This window comes from Marmota marmota, unplaced genomic scaffold, assembly GCF_001458135.2.
Source record: "Marmota marmota marmota unplaced genomic scaffold, marMar, whole genome shotgun sequence".
Taxonomy (NCBI): Eukaryota; Metazoa; Chordata; class Mammalia; order Rodentia; family Sciuridae; genus Marmota; species Marmota marmota.
This window is the reverse complement of record NW_025999977.1, coordinates 20,146,453-20,159,495: the sequence shown is the minus strand read 5'-3', so window position 1 is coordinate 20,159,495 and position 13,043 is coordinate 20,146,453. Positions and strand designations below refer to the sequence as shown.

The following is a 13,043-nucleotide window of genomic DNA, read 5'->3' as shown; positions in this document are numbered from 1 at the left end:
GAGTTTGACATAAAGGCAAACATTCAGTCCTTGCAGTCTACATAATGTGCCTGGGTAGTACACCCAAACTTCTAAAGCAGAAAGAAAAGTCATTGGCTCCCCTAAATCCTTACACCTCACCCTCTTCCAAGAGATTCTGAGCATTCTGATTCGAAAAATAATGGAGTAATTAAACACATGAATTCTCATATTAGATCTGGATGAAGTCCTCTGTGACACTGAGTGACTGATTAGCATTAAGCAAGTTAATTAAACTTTATAAACCTCATTTTCCCTAACTGTTAAAACTAGGATAATGAACACCTGCCCCTAAGTGAAATAATCCGGACACAAAAAAGACAAATACTATATGATTGCATGTATATATACAAGGTATCTAAAGTAGTAAAATCCCAAGAAACAGAAAATGAAGTGATGGCTGCCATGTGAGGGTGGGAAGGGGAAATGTGAAATTGTTGGTTAGTGAGTACAGAATTTCAGTTTTGCAAGCAAAAAAGAAAGTTCTGGGGATCTGTTGCACCATAGTATGGATATATTTAATGACTAAGTTCACACTTAAAATGATTAAGATAGCACATTTTATGTTACATGTATTTTTTACAATTAAAAATAATACTTGCCAAAGAATATTATAATGAAGATTATTTTTAAAAAATGAACCCTGAGTACTTCACCCAGTACCCAGCCTAGTCAGGCTCTTTAAAAATAGAAGCTATTGAAAACGAAATGATCAAATTATCAAAAGTAGCCAGCACACAGAAATTTCTACTGATTCAGTGAACACTTTTCTCTCCTTATTCACTGTTTCAGTTCCCACGTGCCTCAGTCAAGAGAATCACTGTACTCATTCAGATGATTCATCCAGGTTGCCAACTATAGTGACTGCCATGACCCTGTTCTTTCAGTGAAGCTGCAAGTGGTAACTGGGGGAAGTGCCATTCTCCTAAGAGGGGTCACTGAGCTATATTTGGTAGCATCCATTTAGGCATTCTGGTAGGCAACAGCAATTTCTGAATACCTACTGAGAGCAGAGCCATGCAGACTTTCTGCTGAAGAAAATAGACTGGTGGCATGTGTATTATTTGAGTCAAGAAGTCAGTCCTATTTCCCACCCAACCTTTTGGATATATCTCTTCTCACTTTATTTGTTCTATATACAGTTAGCCTTTGTGGTATTTCTGAAAAATTTCTGATCTGCTCACCCTTCAGGATGTTGTCTCTGCTGATCTCTCTTCCCAGAATGTTCTTCCTCTATATGGCCATAGGAGGCACTCTCTTACCTACTCAGGTCTTTGCTATGTCACCTTCACCATGACCATGCACATAAAATTGTTGCTGTCTTCCTTTTCCAATCCACTTAATCTTCCCTCCTCCCTCCCTCCCTCTCCCTCTCCCTCTCCCTCTCCCTCTCCCTCTCCATCTTTCTCATATACACACATGTAATTGTTTTTGTAGTGCTAGGGATTGAACCCAATGCTTTGTACATACTAGGCAAGCACCTTACCACTTATCTATAGCACCAGCCCTATAAATTATATATTTTAAAAATTTGTCTAATGTCTGACTCCTTTCAGGACAGTAGGAACTCTATAATGACAGGATTCCCCCTACTTTTTTCACTATTATATTCCAACCTAGACCAGTGTCTGATATGTATTATGTGCATATTAAATATTTTTTGAATGAAAGAATGTATTGGCACAAGCCTTACTCAATACAAAAACAAAAACAAAAACAAAAACAATAATGGTGTAAGTAAAAGTGGTCTCCTCACAAAGGAAACATGTAAGAAAAATTAACAAGTGGCTCCACAAGTATATATTTACTGAATCATTTTGCATTAAACTCAAGTGCTTTTCCACTTCAGTGAGAGTTCATATGTCTGTTTCTCTATTATTTATTTTTTACATTTTTTTAAAAATTTATTTTTGCATTACAATTCTTTGTTTCTCTATTATTGCTTGAATTAGAAACATAGGAGCCAATGAACCAACAGTTGTTAAAAACAACTTAGGGATTTAGAACTACAGAAAGATATTTAAATAAAATGCAGTTAACAATGTACTCATTTACAGTGATACAATTCACTTGTAATGGTCATCAGCTTTATGAAAATACACCTTGGATTCATAGATTTGGCTGGAAAATCAAAAGTCTATAAATGCCATTAGTATATTTGTTATTGCTTTATCTTGCATTAGAGAAGACTGTGCTTTGAACAAATATACAAAGTCAGACATGAAAACTGGACTCAGTGGCATCTTTCTTTCATCCCAGAAACCTGACCCTAGTCAAGAAGCAGTTCTTCTGTGTCTGGCTCCACTGGCTGAGTTGTCACACAAAATCGTACCTGGCTTCCTTGAGCTTCAGTTTCCCTATTCATGAAATGAGCATAACAAGCCTTGGTTTACCTGTTTCACAAAGTTACTTTTCAATTCCAAAACTTGGGACTTATACCACTGGTGATGTAAGAGGTGAAGTTAGTGGTTCAAAAATCGTATTCCATTTTCAGGTTACATATATTTGAATGTGTACTTGGAGGATAAAAACACAGTTAGCATATTAAAGTTGTAATTCCATGGATAATATTTCTTAAGATGAGGTTAATTTCAAAAGTAAATTAAGTTTAAATGCAAAATATTAAGTAAATGACAACATAAACAATACATAACATGGCACAATTATGAAAGTGGTATACAAAAAACTGCTATTTGGAGGAAAGACTGTTAAGGTTCAATTTTGAGCATCTGTGAATGACCTTTTCAAAGTTAATTGTGCAAACCAGGGCAAAGTGTTATAAATATCAAGATATATATATATAAACAAATGGTATTAAAATAAATGTAGACATTATAGCTATTATTCTAGTTAGAGTCATCTTTTGTTTATTTCCTTTCTTTTTTTTTTTTTAAATTATAGGTGCCTGTGAAGTTCTAGGAACTCAGAAGAGGCTATGCATTATGCTTGAAAGCTGAATGCCAAAAACCAAACTGACTGGAAGTAAGGCAGCCCAAGTGGAGTGTTTCTCTACCTTAAACAACCAGGCCATGTATCCAGTTCTGCTGACCCTAGATCTTGCTCTAGGGGAGTTAAAATTTTGGAAATGGCATTCAGAATTCAACTTGTTGTTGTTGTTGTTGTTTTCTAAAACAGGTAAATCCTACAAGTGAACAAACTATATTTACATGCTTCTCATGTCTCACTATGGCTACTAGGGAAAAATGCTCTTATTGATCAGCCTCCTGTAATAAAGATAGCATTAATAAACTTAAATAATATTGAGTCTTCTACAAAAAACACTAAAAAATCTTCACCTTATGAAATCATTTATTTTAATGGGTGGTGTGAAGGGTGTGACAGTGTGTATACAAGTTGTGAGAGTTTAGAAGAAAAGCTGTAGAAACTCTGAATTTCTTATTAACTTGCTCCCTCTCATTCACTCCTGAAGGGTGTATAATGGCAAAAATGTGGCATAATTCAGATATAATATCTCCCAAACTGTTTTTCTTCAATTTATCAACTTTCTACATTTATTTAGTTACCCATATTCTGTGAATCTTAAATTTCTCAAATTAATTAGAAATTAATTATATATGTCTTGAAAATAGATAAGGATCTAACTATTGGCTTCTAGACATGTGTGTCACTCCTTAGATTGTAAGCACTATTGGAGTCAGAAACCCTTGTGATCTATTCTCCATCATGTCCACAGTACCTGACATACAGTAGAGTCTTCTTAAGTTTCTGAATGAATGGAGACAAGAATGAATAAATGTATTTATGGAACATCAGTCATCTGACAATTACTGTCTTAAGTTCACAATTGCTTAAGTATGCAACACAGTAAAATAAATGAAAACATTTTGAAAATTTTAAAGCCTCTTGTAAATGTAGGATGTGACAAAGTATTTTTTTTATTATTTAGTTTGTCTTTTTTAAAATCAGTTACTTGCACTTTTAAATGACAGTTCTTAAATTCTCAACCAGAGAATATATCAAGATTGTATTTACTTTTTGAAAACTAGATTTTATGCTGGTCATGAACTTGCTTGTACAACACAGGCCCTGTTTGATGCAGCTAGCTCTATGAGTTCATGGTTCCTTGTGATACTATTTATGAACTATTTTTCTTTTATGCCATTGCCTCTATGATACAATCCAGAGTACTCTGTTAGTCTGTATACATGGCTTTTCCTTCATACCTAACAAATGAGAGCATGGGAAATTATGTGGCATTCCAGTGGACAGTTAACATGAGTCACTATTATGAAATGAATGTTTGTGTCTTCCCACTCTTTCCAAATTAATTTGTTAAATCTTTAACTTATGGGACTTTGGGGAGGTGATTAGTCCATATGGTATAGCCCCCATATATGGGATTACTGTGCTTACAAAAAACACTCCTAACCCCTTCTGCCTTATGTGAGCACAGAAAGAATATAGTCATCTATGCACCAGAAGTGGACCTTCACCTGACACCAAATCTATCAGAGCCTTGATCTGTACTTGTCAGTCTCCAACACAGTGAAAAATGAATGTTATGTAAGCCTACCCAGTCGGTGGTATTCATGACAGGGAACTTGACTATTTAGAGTATGGTGAGTATCTTAGTCCCCTTGGGATGCTATTACAATAACAAGTATAGAGCTTCTCTCTTTTCATAAACAGGATTGTCAAGCAAGCCTCTATCTACCATATACCACATATGTAGTAAGTACATGTATATTCTGAAGCACACCTTTTAGGAAAAACAGATGATTATCTGCAGAAAAAATATAGAGCAAAACAAGGACAACTACATAAGAAATGTGGGTTCAGGGATGTTCCATGTTATCTATTTTAATTTTCACGATGCCTCCTCCTTGACGGCTCATCACATTTTATTCCAGTTTTCCTCCCTGCTATTGTGGATGCTCTCTTGCATTCAGTGGCTCTTCCTAGGCTGATGAGGACAGTGAGGTCTCTGGGCTATGCTGGGGAGGAGGGTGTCCTCTACTTGGGAGAACAGAGCCTTCTATCTCTCAGTGAATGCTGCCAAAGCCCAGCAGGGAAACGCACCCCAGTCTGTGTGCTAAACACAAGTCAGGCGCTCTTCTGTGAAGATTTAAGCTTGGCTTCCTTCCCTTGGCTATTAAGCTCCATTCCCACAAAATTACTACATGTCTGAGGTTTCTAAAACCCTTTGTGTGGATCTCAAACAGTTATTGTGCTGGATCCAAATTTTGACCTTGGTTAAGCAAGCTTCAAATCATTTCCAACCCTGCCCCTGGCAGTGAAGCTCCAAGAACACACAATGAAAGGAGATAAGAATAACCCATATGGCTCCGTGATCACTTGGTTGTGCCACTCTTCATGCTGAACTCTTTTGCATACAACGTCTCATTTAATCCTTCCCATAAACTCTGTGCTGGATACCAGGATTACTCTTATTTACCATAATATTTAGAGATGGGGAGAGAATAGTTTAAGGACGTAGAAAAGCTGCTCAGATTATGCTACCAATAAGTATCAAAGCCACATTTGAAACCATGGCATTCAGCTTCCACAGTTCACAAGGGCGAATGACACCTGAGATGTACAAATGAGAACATTAACTAATACCTGCCTCCTGCCTGTAAACCCCAGAAAAGAAAGAGAAAGGTAGAAGGACAGTTTTCTTCACACACTTAGGTAAGCACATGAGTTGAGAGAGTGGTGAGGAGAAAGAGCTTGTTCTTGTTACAGAAAGCAAAGTGTGAGACAACTTGCAGGGTTCCTCTGGTTCTTTCCTTAACTAGGCAGACAGGGCTTTTAGGCTCAGAGTATAGAAACTATCCATTTATGAAAACTGTATAATCCTGGTAATGAACTTGACTTGTTGATGCTTTAAAAAAGGAAAAAAAAAACTAGTTTAGGAAAAGGATGCTCATAGTGAAAATCCCCATGTGGGGCAAGAAAGGAATTTAGAGCAAAAAAATCCTGAGATAAAATTTTTCGTCAAGTGCAAAAAAACAAAACTGGCATTATAATGCTAGCATGTCATGAAGATAGGAGAGCAGAAGTGTTTCCTGGGGCGCTTGATTTAAGAAGGCATCCTAGTCAAATGGACCAAAATCAATACATGGATCAATAATGACTAGTTCTAAAAAGCCCCTGGCATAGACCAAATAAACACTCTTTTTTATTCCCCCTTCACTTCCATACACTGCTCTGAATCATTTTAAAATGAAATTCACCAGACTGCTTGTGCTGTTTGTCTGAATAAAATCTTGATTTTTTTTTAAGAAATGTGTTGTTTGCTGTAAACTATATCAACTTAGGCATGATTAGGTGCATGAAAGCTATATGAACCATTTTACATGAGTATGCAAAAATATATTTGGTGCATGTTTTCTTCATGTCAGTCAGTCCAGCTCTCTCTCAGGACTTAAGCACTGACTGGATTAAAAATGAACCCAGGAGCCTATGCCATCTGGTGCCTGCAAGAGAGTAATGTAATATACTAAAAGGGCACAGAATTTACAAGTATGTACATTTCTTTCCTTTTTTTTTCTCTGTTCAAAAAGATAAGACTTGTATAGTATAAAAATAGAGTAAGTCATTCAGCTTTCTCTTTGATAGTATTAATTTTAAAAGCTTTTAAATAAGATTTGGATTGAGGAAGACCCAAATACAATATTATATTCTGTGGGTATATTTGATCGCTCAGGTCACTGGTTGTAACAGAGTAGACTCTGTGTATTAAATCTACAATGCTATTTTATTTCTTGCAAAGAATAAAGTAAACTAAATTACTTATTTAGTAACATCAATATATTTGGGGCATGTTTTAAAGATGAAAGAAGTGTTATAAATGGCGCATGATAGTTGTTTTTATATCTAACATATTTACACTATTGAAAACATGTTATTGGATGAAATGTTACATATATTGAAAAGAATTAAGACATATTCCTGCTTAAAATTATCAATGTAGCACAGAAAAAACATTTCCAAACCTGTAAATTACATTTGCATTGATACATATATTCTTATGTTTCCTTAGTTTTGTGTTCCATGTTTAAACTCAAGATAGACCAGGAGATAAAATATATTTATGTAAACACCCATGTATCTATAAATTTCTTTGCTCTTAAAAAAATCAAAAACACTTATCTGTTTTAGTGTTGCATTAGAGACCAGAACTGGGTGTGTGTTTTAATGAGAACCTGGTGGCCACTTGGAACAAAATAATGATCAGGATTTTGGAAATAATCATGAATCGTAAGTATACTGAGTAAAAGACACTCAACTACGAAACTCAACTAAAAAAAAATCTTTCTCAGGTTTTGACTGATTTGACAGAATACATATTTTGGAATTTTGAAAGAAGAAAAGAATTTGATCCCCAAATATGATTACTGTTATCTGAGACAGAAGAATTACTTTAGTGTTATTATTCTCTGGACTATTATTTTTGTAGGGCTGGGGCATATTTTAAATTTTTTTGATTAAGCTGAATGGGCCAGAGTAAGATAAAAGACCCATCCCACCCCATTTCTTCATTCCTACCCCTGCTCCAAATAACAGAAGCACTGAAACATACATGGGACCAGTGGAACTTAATAGCATTCATTGTAAGGATGCCATGGTCAGCATTTGAGACCACGAATGTAAACCAGTTCTCCCTGGAATATCCATGCAACAGTAATGGAAACAGATGGAAGACTAGCTCCCAGGAAGACCGAAGAGGCTGTCTGTGAGAATTCATAGCATTTAGAAATATCATTTGGAGTTCTGCCATGCAGAGGGCGGACTTTGAAGGGTGCAGTATCACCGATGTCTTTTCAAGTGAGGGCTTAGAGTTAAACATGATTTTAATTTCTACTGCTATTGTGCTCTGTGTTCCTTAGTAATTCTTCCCCAGCCTGCTGTGGCATAGAGATGGGAGGATCAAAACGCTAAACCAGTACAATCAATCAATCAATCAATCAATCAATAAAGCCTTTAAAATTCGAACAAACAATATGCTATAGAAGCTCTTATATTTCATCATTTTTAATTCTTCTCTCCTAATAGCACCCTAAAAACTTTTCTGGTGATTTCCTGTGCAAAAATGAACTTTTCAAAAGCATCTTTATTTCTAGCTAGATGAGATTGGTTTTACCATTTGTTTTTATTTCACAGTTATGATCAGGAGTTAGGAACTTCCCCTCAGCATTGGCCTTCTTCCAACAATAGTCCATCTCTTTCCTTCTGCTCATTACCAACTTTCAAAAAAATGAAATTCCTGCTTCTCTCTTTTTGCCAGCCACTTTTTCCTTTAACCTCTTGCAATCTGAGTTCTTAGGGCAACTCCTCTTTCAAAGCTACCTCTGTCACCTTTTCTCATATCCTTGTCCTTTCTCGGAGCTCCCCTGTCTTTTATAACAATCATTGATGCCATTCATGACACACATCATGTTATTAAAAGTTGTTACTACTTTTATGAGCATCTTTAAGTGCTGCTTTGTTGACATGCACCATTTCAAATGGTCAGAATAACCCTTTGTTATCCTACTCCCATTACATGGAAAATTCACATTCAAAGAAGGTATGCAATTTATCAAAACTGCTGAGTTCAGGAATAGAATGTAAATTTGTTTAATTGCAGATCTTTCTCTCTCTCTCCACTATTCCATTGTGTCTTGATGGTGATGCTCTGTAGATCACAATGATTTCACTACAATTACTAGAAGAAAGGGCTCAGCCAGGTCAAAATTGCAAAAAATAACAAGCTTTGTATCTAGCAGAACAGATGGTGGGCTTTGCCATTCCTCCCTTGGAAAAGGGACCCATCTGCCCATCTGGCTTGGCAGCCTTCAGAGGTCCCACCTGACAGGACATTGCAGTAGGGATTTCCCTAGTTTGCCTGGAAGATGAATTGCATTGCTCCTCAGGATTTTATGGAGTGTGTGGGAGGTTTCCTAGGACACAATTCTTACTGAGCAATGTCATATGAGAGGCTTTCAATAAAGAGGAGCATGGTTCTGTCCTAGTTATTCTTTGGGTTTCTGTCTTGGCTACCTCGGAAGAGACTCACACTATGGTCATATCATCATCTCCCAAATTTCTGACTGATGCATCACTAGGGAGATGAGGTCTCTTATCTATTGAAGCAACTTAAGGATCTTCTTGAAGATCTATCTATCTATCTGTCTCCTTCTAATGATCATTCAGTCACTACCCTGCCTTGGGGTATATCCCTTCCCCCCAACCTCAACCTCATCTTTTCCTTGTCTTCTTTTTCTGACTTTATTCCTTAAGCTAAGGGCTTCTCAATGTCCTGAGGGTTCCATTCTCCTCCCTCCTTTCCTCATTAAAGTCCCTTATTAAACTTCCCAGGATATGAATGGCTCCCAATCTCCCTCTTGAGTTCCTGTCCTGCATTTCATAGCAGTATATGAGCCTCTCTACCTGCAGGATTTTTAGACACTGTAAATATTGGTTTCCTTGTTTCCTGCTCAGCAGCTTCAGCACTTCAGAATGCTGCTCAGTATTCAATAAATATTTGTTGAACAAATAAATGAATAAGACTAAAGAAATGAACAAGTCCTCTCCTATCTCTCCACATTGCCTTTCCCAAGAAGCAGGTCCATTTCCAAAGCTTCAGTACCTCCTCTGTGTGTGAATGTGTAGAATAAACAAACAAATAAGTCTAAAAAGAAGCTCACTTTTGCCCATGCTTACCCAACACTTTTTTTTTTTTTTTTTTTTAAACCTTGGATTGAGTCAGAGGCACTTCACCACTAATCCACATCCCCATACCTTTTCATATTTATTTAGAGACAGAACCCCTCAAAGTTGCTTAGAGCCTCACTAAGTTGCTGATGCTAACTTTGAATTTATTATTTTTCTACCTCTACCTCTTGAGCCACTGGGATTTTAGATATGTGCCACCATGTTTTGTTAGTTTTTGTATTTCATAAAGANTTTTTTTTTTTTTTTTTTTTTTGCAAAATACTAGAGAGGAGGAAAAGGCTTTAGAATTACCAACTTAGATCTTTATTAGATCTTTAGATCTTTATTCAATCTCTTAATATGATGTAACCTTAGACAAGTTACTAAATTTTCTTGAGCTTTTTCAATAGAAAAATAATAATTTAATTAAAAAATTTAAATAATCATAAATAATAATTCTTCTGCATTTTTGTTGTAGAGATTATGCAGTATGTGTAAAATGCCTCAATATCATATACATACTTATCAGCTCTAAATTTTTAATTTTCTAGTTCCTCTAAAGATTCATTAGCCACCTCTTTTAACCCCCTACAGAAATGCCAGGAGCATATATTGGCACTTCTTTACTGAAGAAGAATCCAAGGCATGAATAAAATGAGTTATTTGCCTAAGGTTACAGAAGTATTACTCCAGAGCCCATGTAAAAGATCTACCACACTTATTGCAAGCTCACTAAGAAGATCTTATAAAAATTCAGAGCTTATGACAATTGATAAGCCAAATGGTTCCAAATATAATGATCCTTCAGCTGGTGGTCACTACTTACTGAAATAAGAAAATATATTTACCTGTTCAAATATGACCTCCCAGATCAATGCTAAGCCATTTCAGGAGAAAATCTTTATCTCCAGCAATACCAAGGGCAATTTATTTAATAAGTAATCTTAACTTGAATATTATGATGTAATCTTATCATGTGGATGCTTTTTCAACAACATGATGGATGCTGCATGAAAGAGGAATTTTAAGATAAAGAGAAATGAGAAACGTGTAATTCAAAGGAAATATGCTTCACTGAAAACTGCTATGAGTCAACATTTCAGAAACCAAGTAATAATTTCTTCATTAGTATAGGAAATACATGATTCAGAGATTCTCCCTGCTAATTGAGGTTGATGCAGTTGCAATTGATGAAAAGGAAATCATCAGAAAGGTTTGGGTGTTTTCTATAAGAAACTAGAAAATACATTAAAATTCTGGTCATAGATTGAAACTTAATGAATTTTTAAACATGATGCAAAGGGTCAATAATTGCTATCAGTAAGTGGGTTGGTATGGTTTAGATATTAGGTATCCCCCAAAAGCTCACATATGAGGTAATACAAGAAGGTTTAGAGGAAAAATAATTGGGTTAAGAGATTCTTAACAAAATCAGTGAATCAATTCCCTCATGGGATAAACTAAGTGGTAACTAAAGATGGTAGGATGTGGCTGGAAGAGGTGGGTGCATGGGAAACTGCGTTTGGGGTATATGTTTTGTATCTGGTTTATGGAGTCTATCTGCTTTCTGATCATAATGTGAGCTGCTTTCCTCTGCCATACTCTTCCACCATGATTTCTGCCTCACCACAAGCCCCAAGGAATGGAGCCAGCTGTCTATGGACGGAGACCTCTGAAAGCTGAGCCCCAAATAAACTTTTCCTCCCCTAAAATTGTTCTTGTTGGATATTTTAGTCATAGCAGTGAAAAAGCTGGCTAAAACAGGGGTGGATTTAGCCATCTCAATAAGTATAAACCTTACTTACTGAAGGAAAGAAGAATGGCACATCAAAAAATGGGGGATACAAAACCAAATGGAAGAAAGCAAATCATCTGCTTATATGAGAAATTAATACCATAAATTACCTAGGCAGAGTTTTAGGTAAAATGAAGAACAAAAATTGTATTTTATAAGATATAAGCTTGGCACCAAAGGAAAGAATATCTGTTCAAATATAAAATGTTGTTGAAAACATTTCATTAAAAAATCTGAAACAAAGTATTTTTCTGCAATGATTAGTACATACATAATGTGATTTCTTAGAGTTGAATTACTTAATTTGAATGATAGATACAGTACTACCTGCAGAGGTTGGTCATGGTTAGAAACTGAAAATTTAGAGGGAAAATTTCTAAGTCAAATATTAAAATTTGTTTTTTGTGCTAAGGAACAGTAATACATGGGGAAGACATGTTTCATGAATCCAGAAAAGCTCACTTTCTATAGAATTTTCTACAGAAATAACTGAAGCATGACCTTGCTCCAGTATCCCTTGATAACCTGTTTAGCTAGGCAACAAGGACAGACATGGAAGTTGAGGCTATCTTGGGAGATGCCTGTAGAATCGTGTGATCATCAAAGTTCTGGTAAGAATAAGAAAACAAGGAAAATGACACAAAGGATTCTGATATCTTGACAACTGGCAAAGAGAAAATGTGTTCTTACTTTCTAAGTTTATCTGTGGATGAAAAATTTGGGAAAGGAAGTATTGGGTGATATGGTGGATGCTTCTACCCATGATTGCTACAATTTTGTTAACTTCAAAATCTTATTGAATGTGCTAAGTGAAGGATTATGGAAAATAACACATCCTAAGACAGCCCCTGCCCAGGGGGAAAGAGGAAGGCAGTGTGGTCCAGGATAAGGGAGAAAAGAGAAGGCAAATGTTAACCCTTCCCAATAACAATAAGTCCTAAAGGGACTGAGCGGTAAGCCATGGACTTTCATTCTTTCCCACTGCCCATGATTCTTGGAAGGAGAAAAGCACACAGTGAAGCTCTGGGTAACAACGGGTCCCAGGGGAAGAAGATAAATAGCAAACTCTGGCAGAGTTCCAAGCTTTCATCCCTTCCCAGTAACAATAAGTTTTGGACTTTTTTCAACTATTTTCCTGACTGCCCAAATGGACACATTCTGCTTCAGTCTCCAGTGATTCATTTACCCTCATTGTAACCTATAAAACTCAGAGCCCTCTCTAACCAGCAGCCATATTCTACCCAGAAAGTGAGCCCCTCCAGGGCCTGATTGACTGACTCTGCTGTGGGATAAAGGAAAGCTTGCTGGTCTGTTTGGGGGTCTGATTCTGTCCCAGTTATTTGTGCTTTCATAATGGTGCTGAAACCACTTTGGTTATTTTTGCTTACACTGAGGATAGCTGAGTGATAGAGACATTTGTGAAAAAGGAAATTTATCTAAAGGGAGTCATTTAGTCCTGCTGTGCCTTAGTCTCCTCACTCGTGTAATCAAAGGTTTTATTTCCTAAGCACGCTTATACATGGTCTGTCATACGTGCTTTCAGTTTTCACAGTTTATAGTGCATTAAGTC

General features: G+C 36.3%; 1 protein-coding gene across 44 annotated transcripts in view; it reads right to left on the bottom strand.

Annotated features, from left to right (window-relative positions):
* Positions 1–13,043, bottom strand: part of Nrxn1 (neurexin 1) — a 1,091,229-nt gene that overhangs the window by 634,411 nt on the left and 443,775 nt on the right. The gene's annotated exons all lie outside the window — the stretch shown is intronic.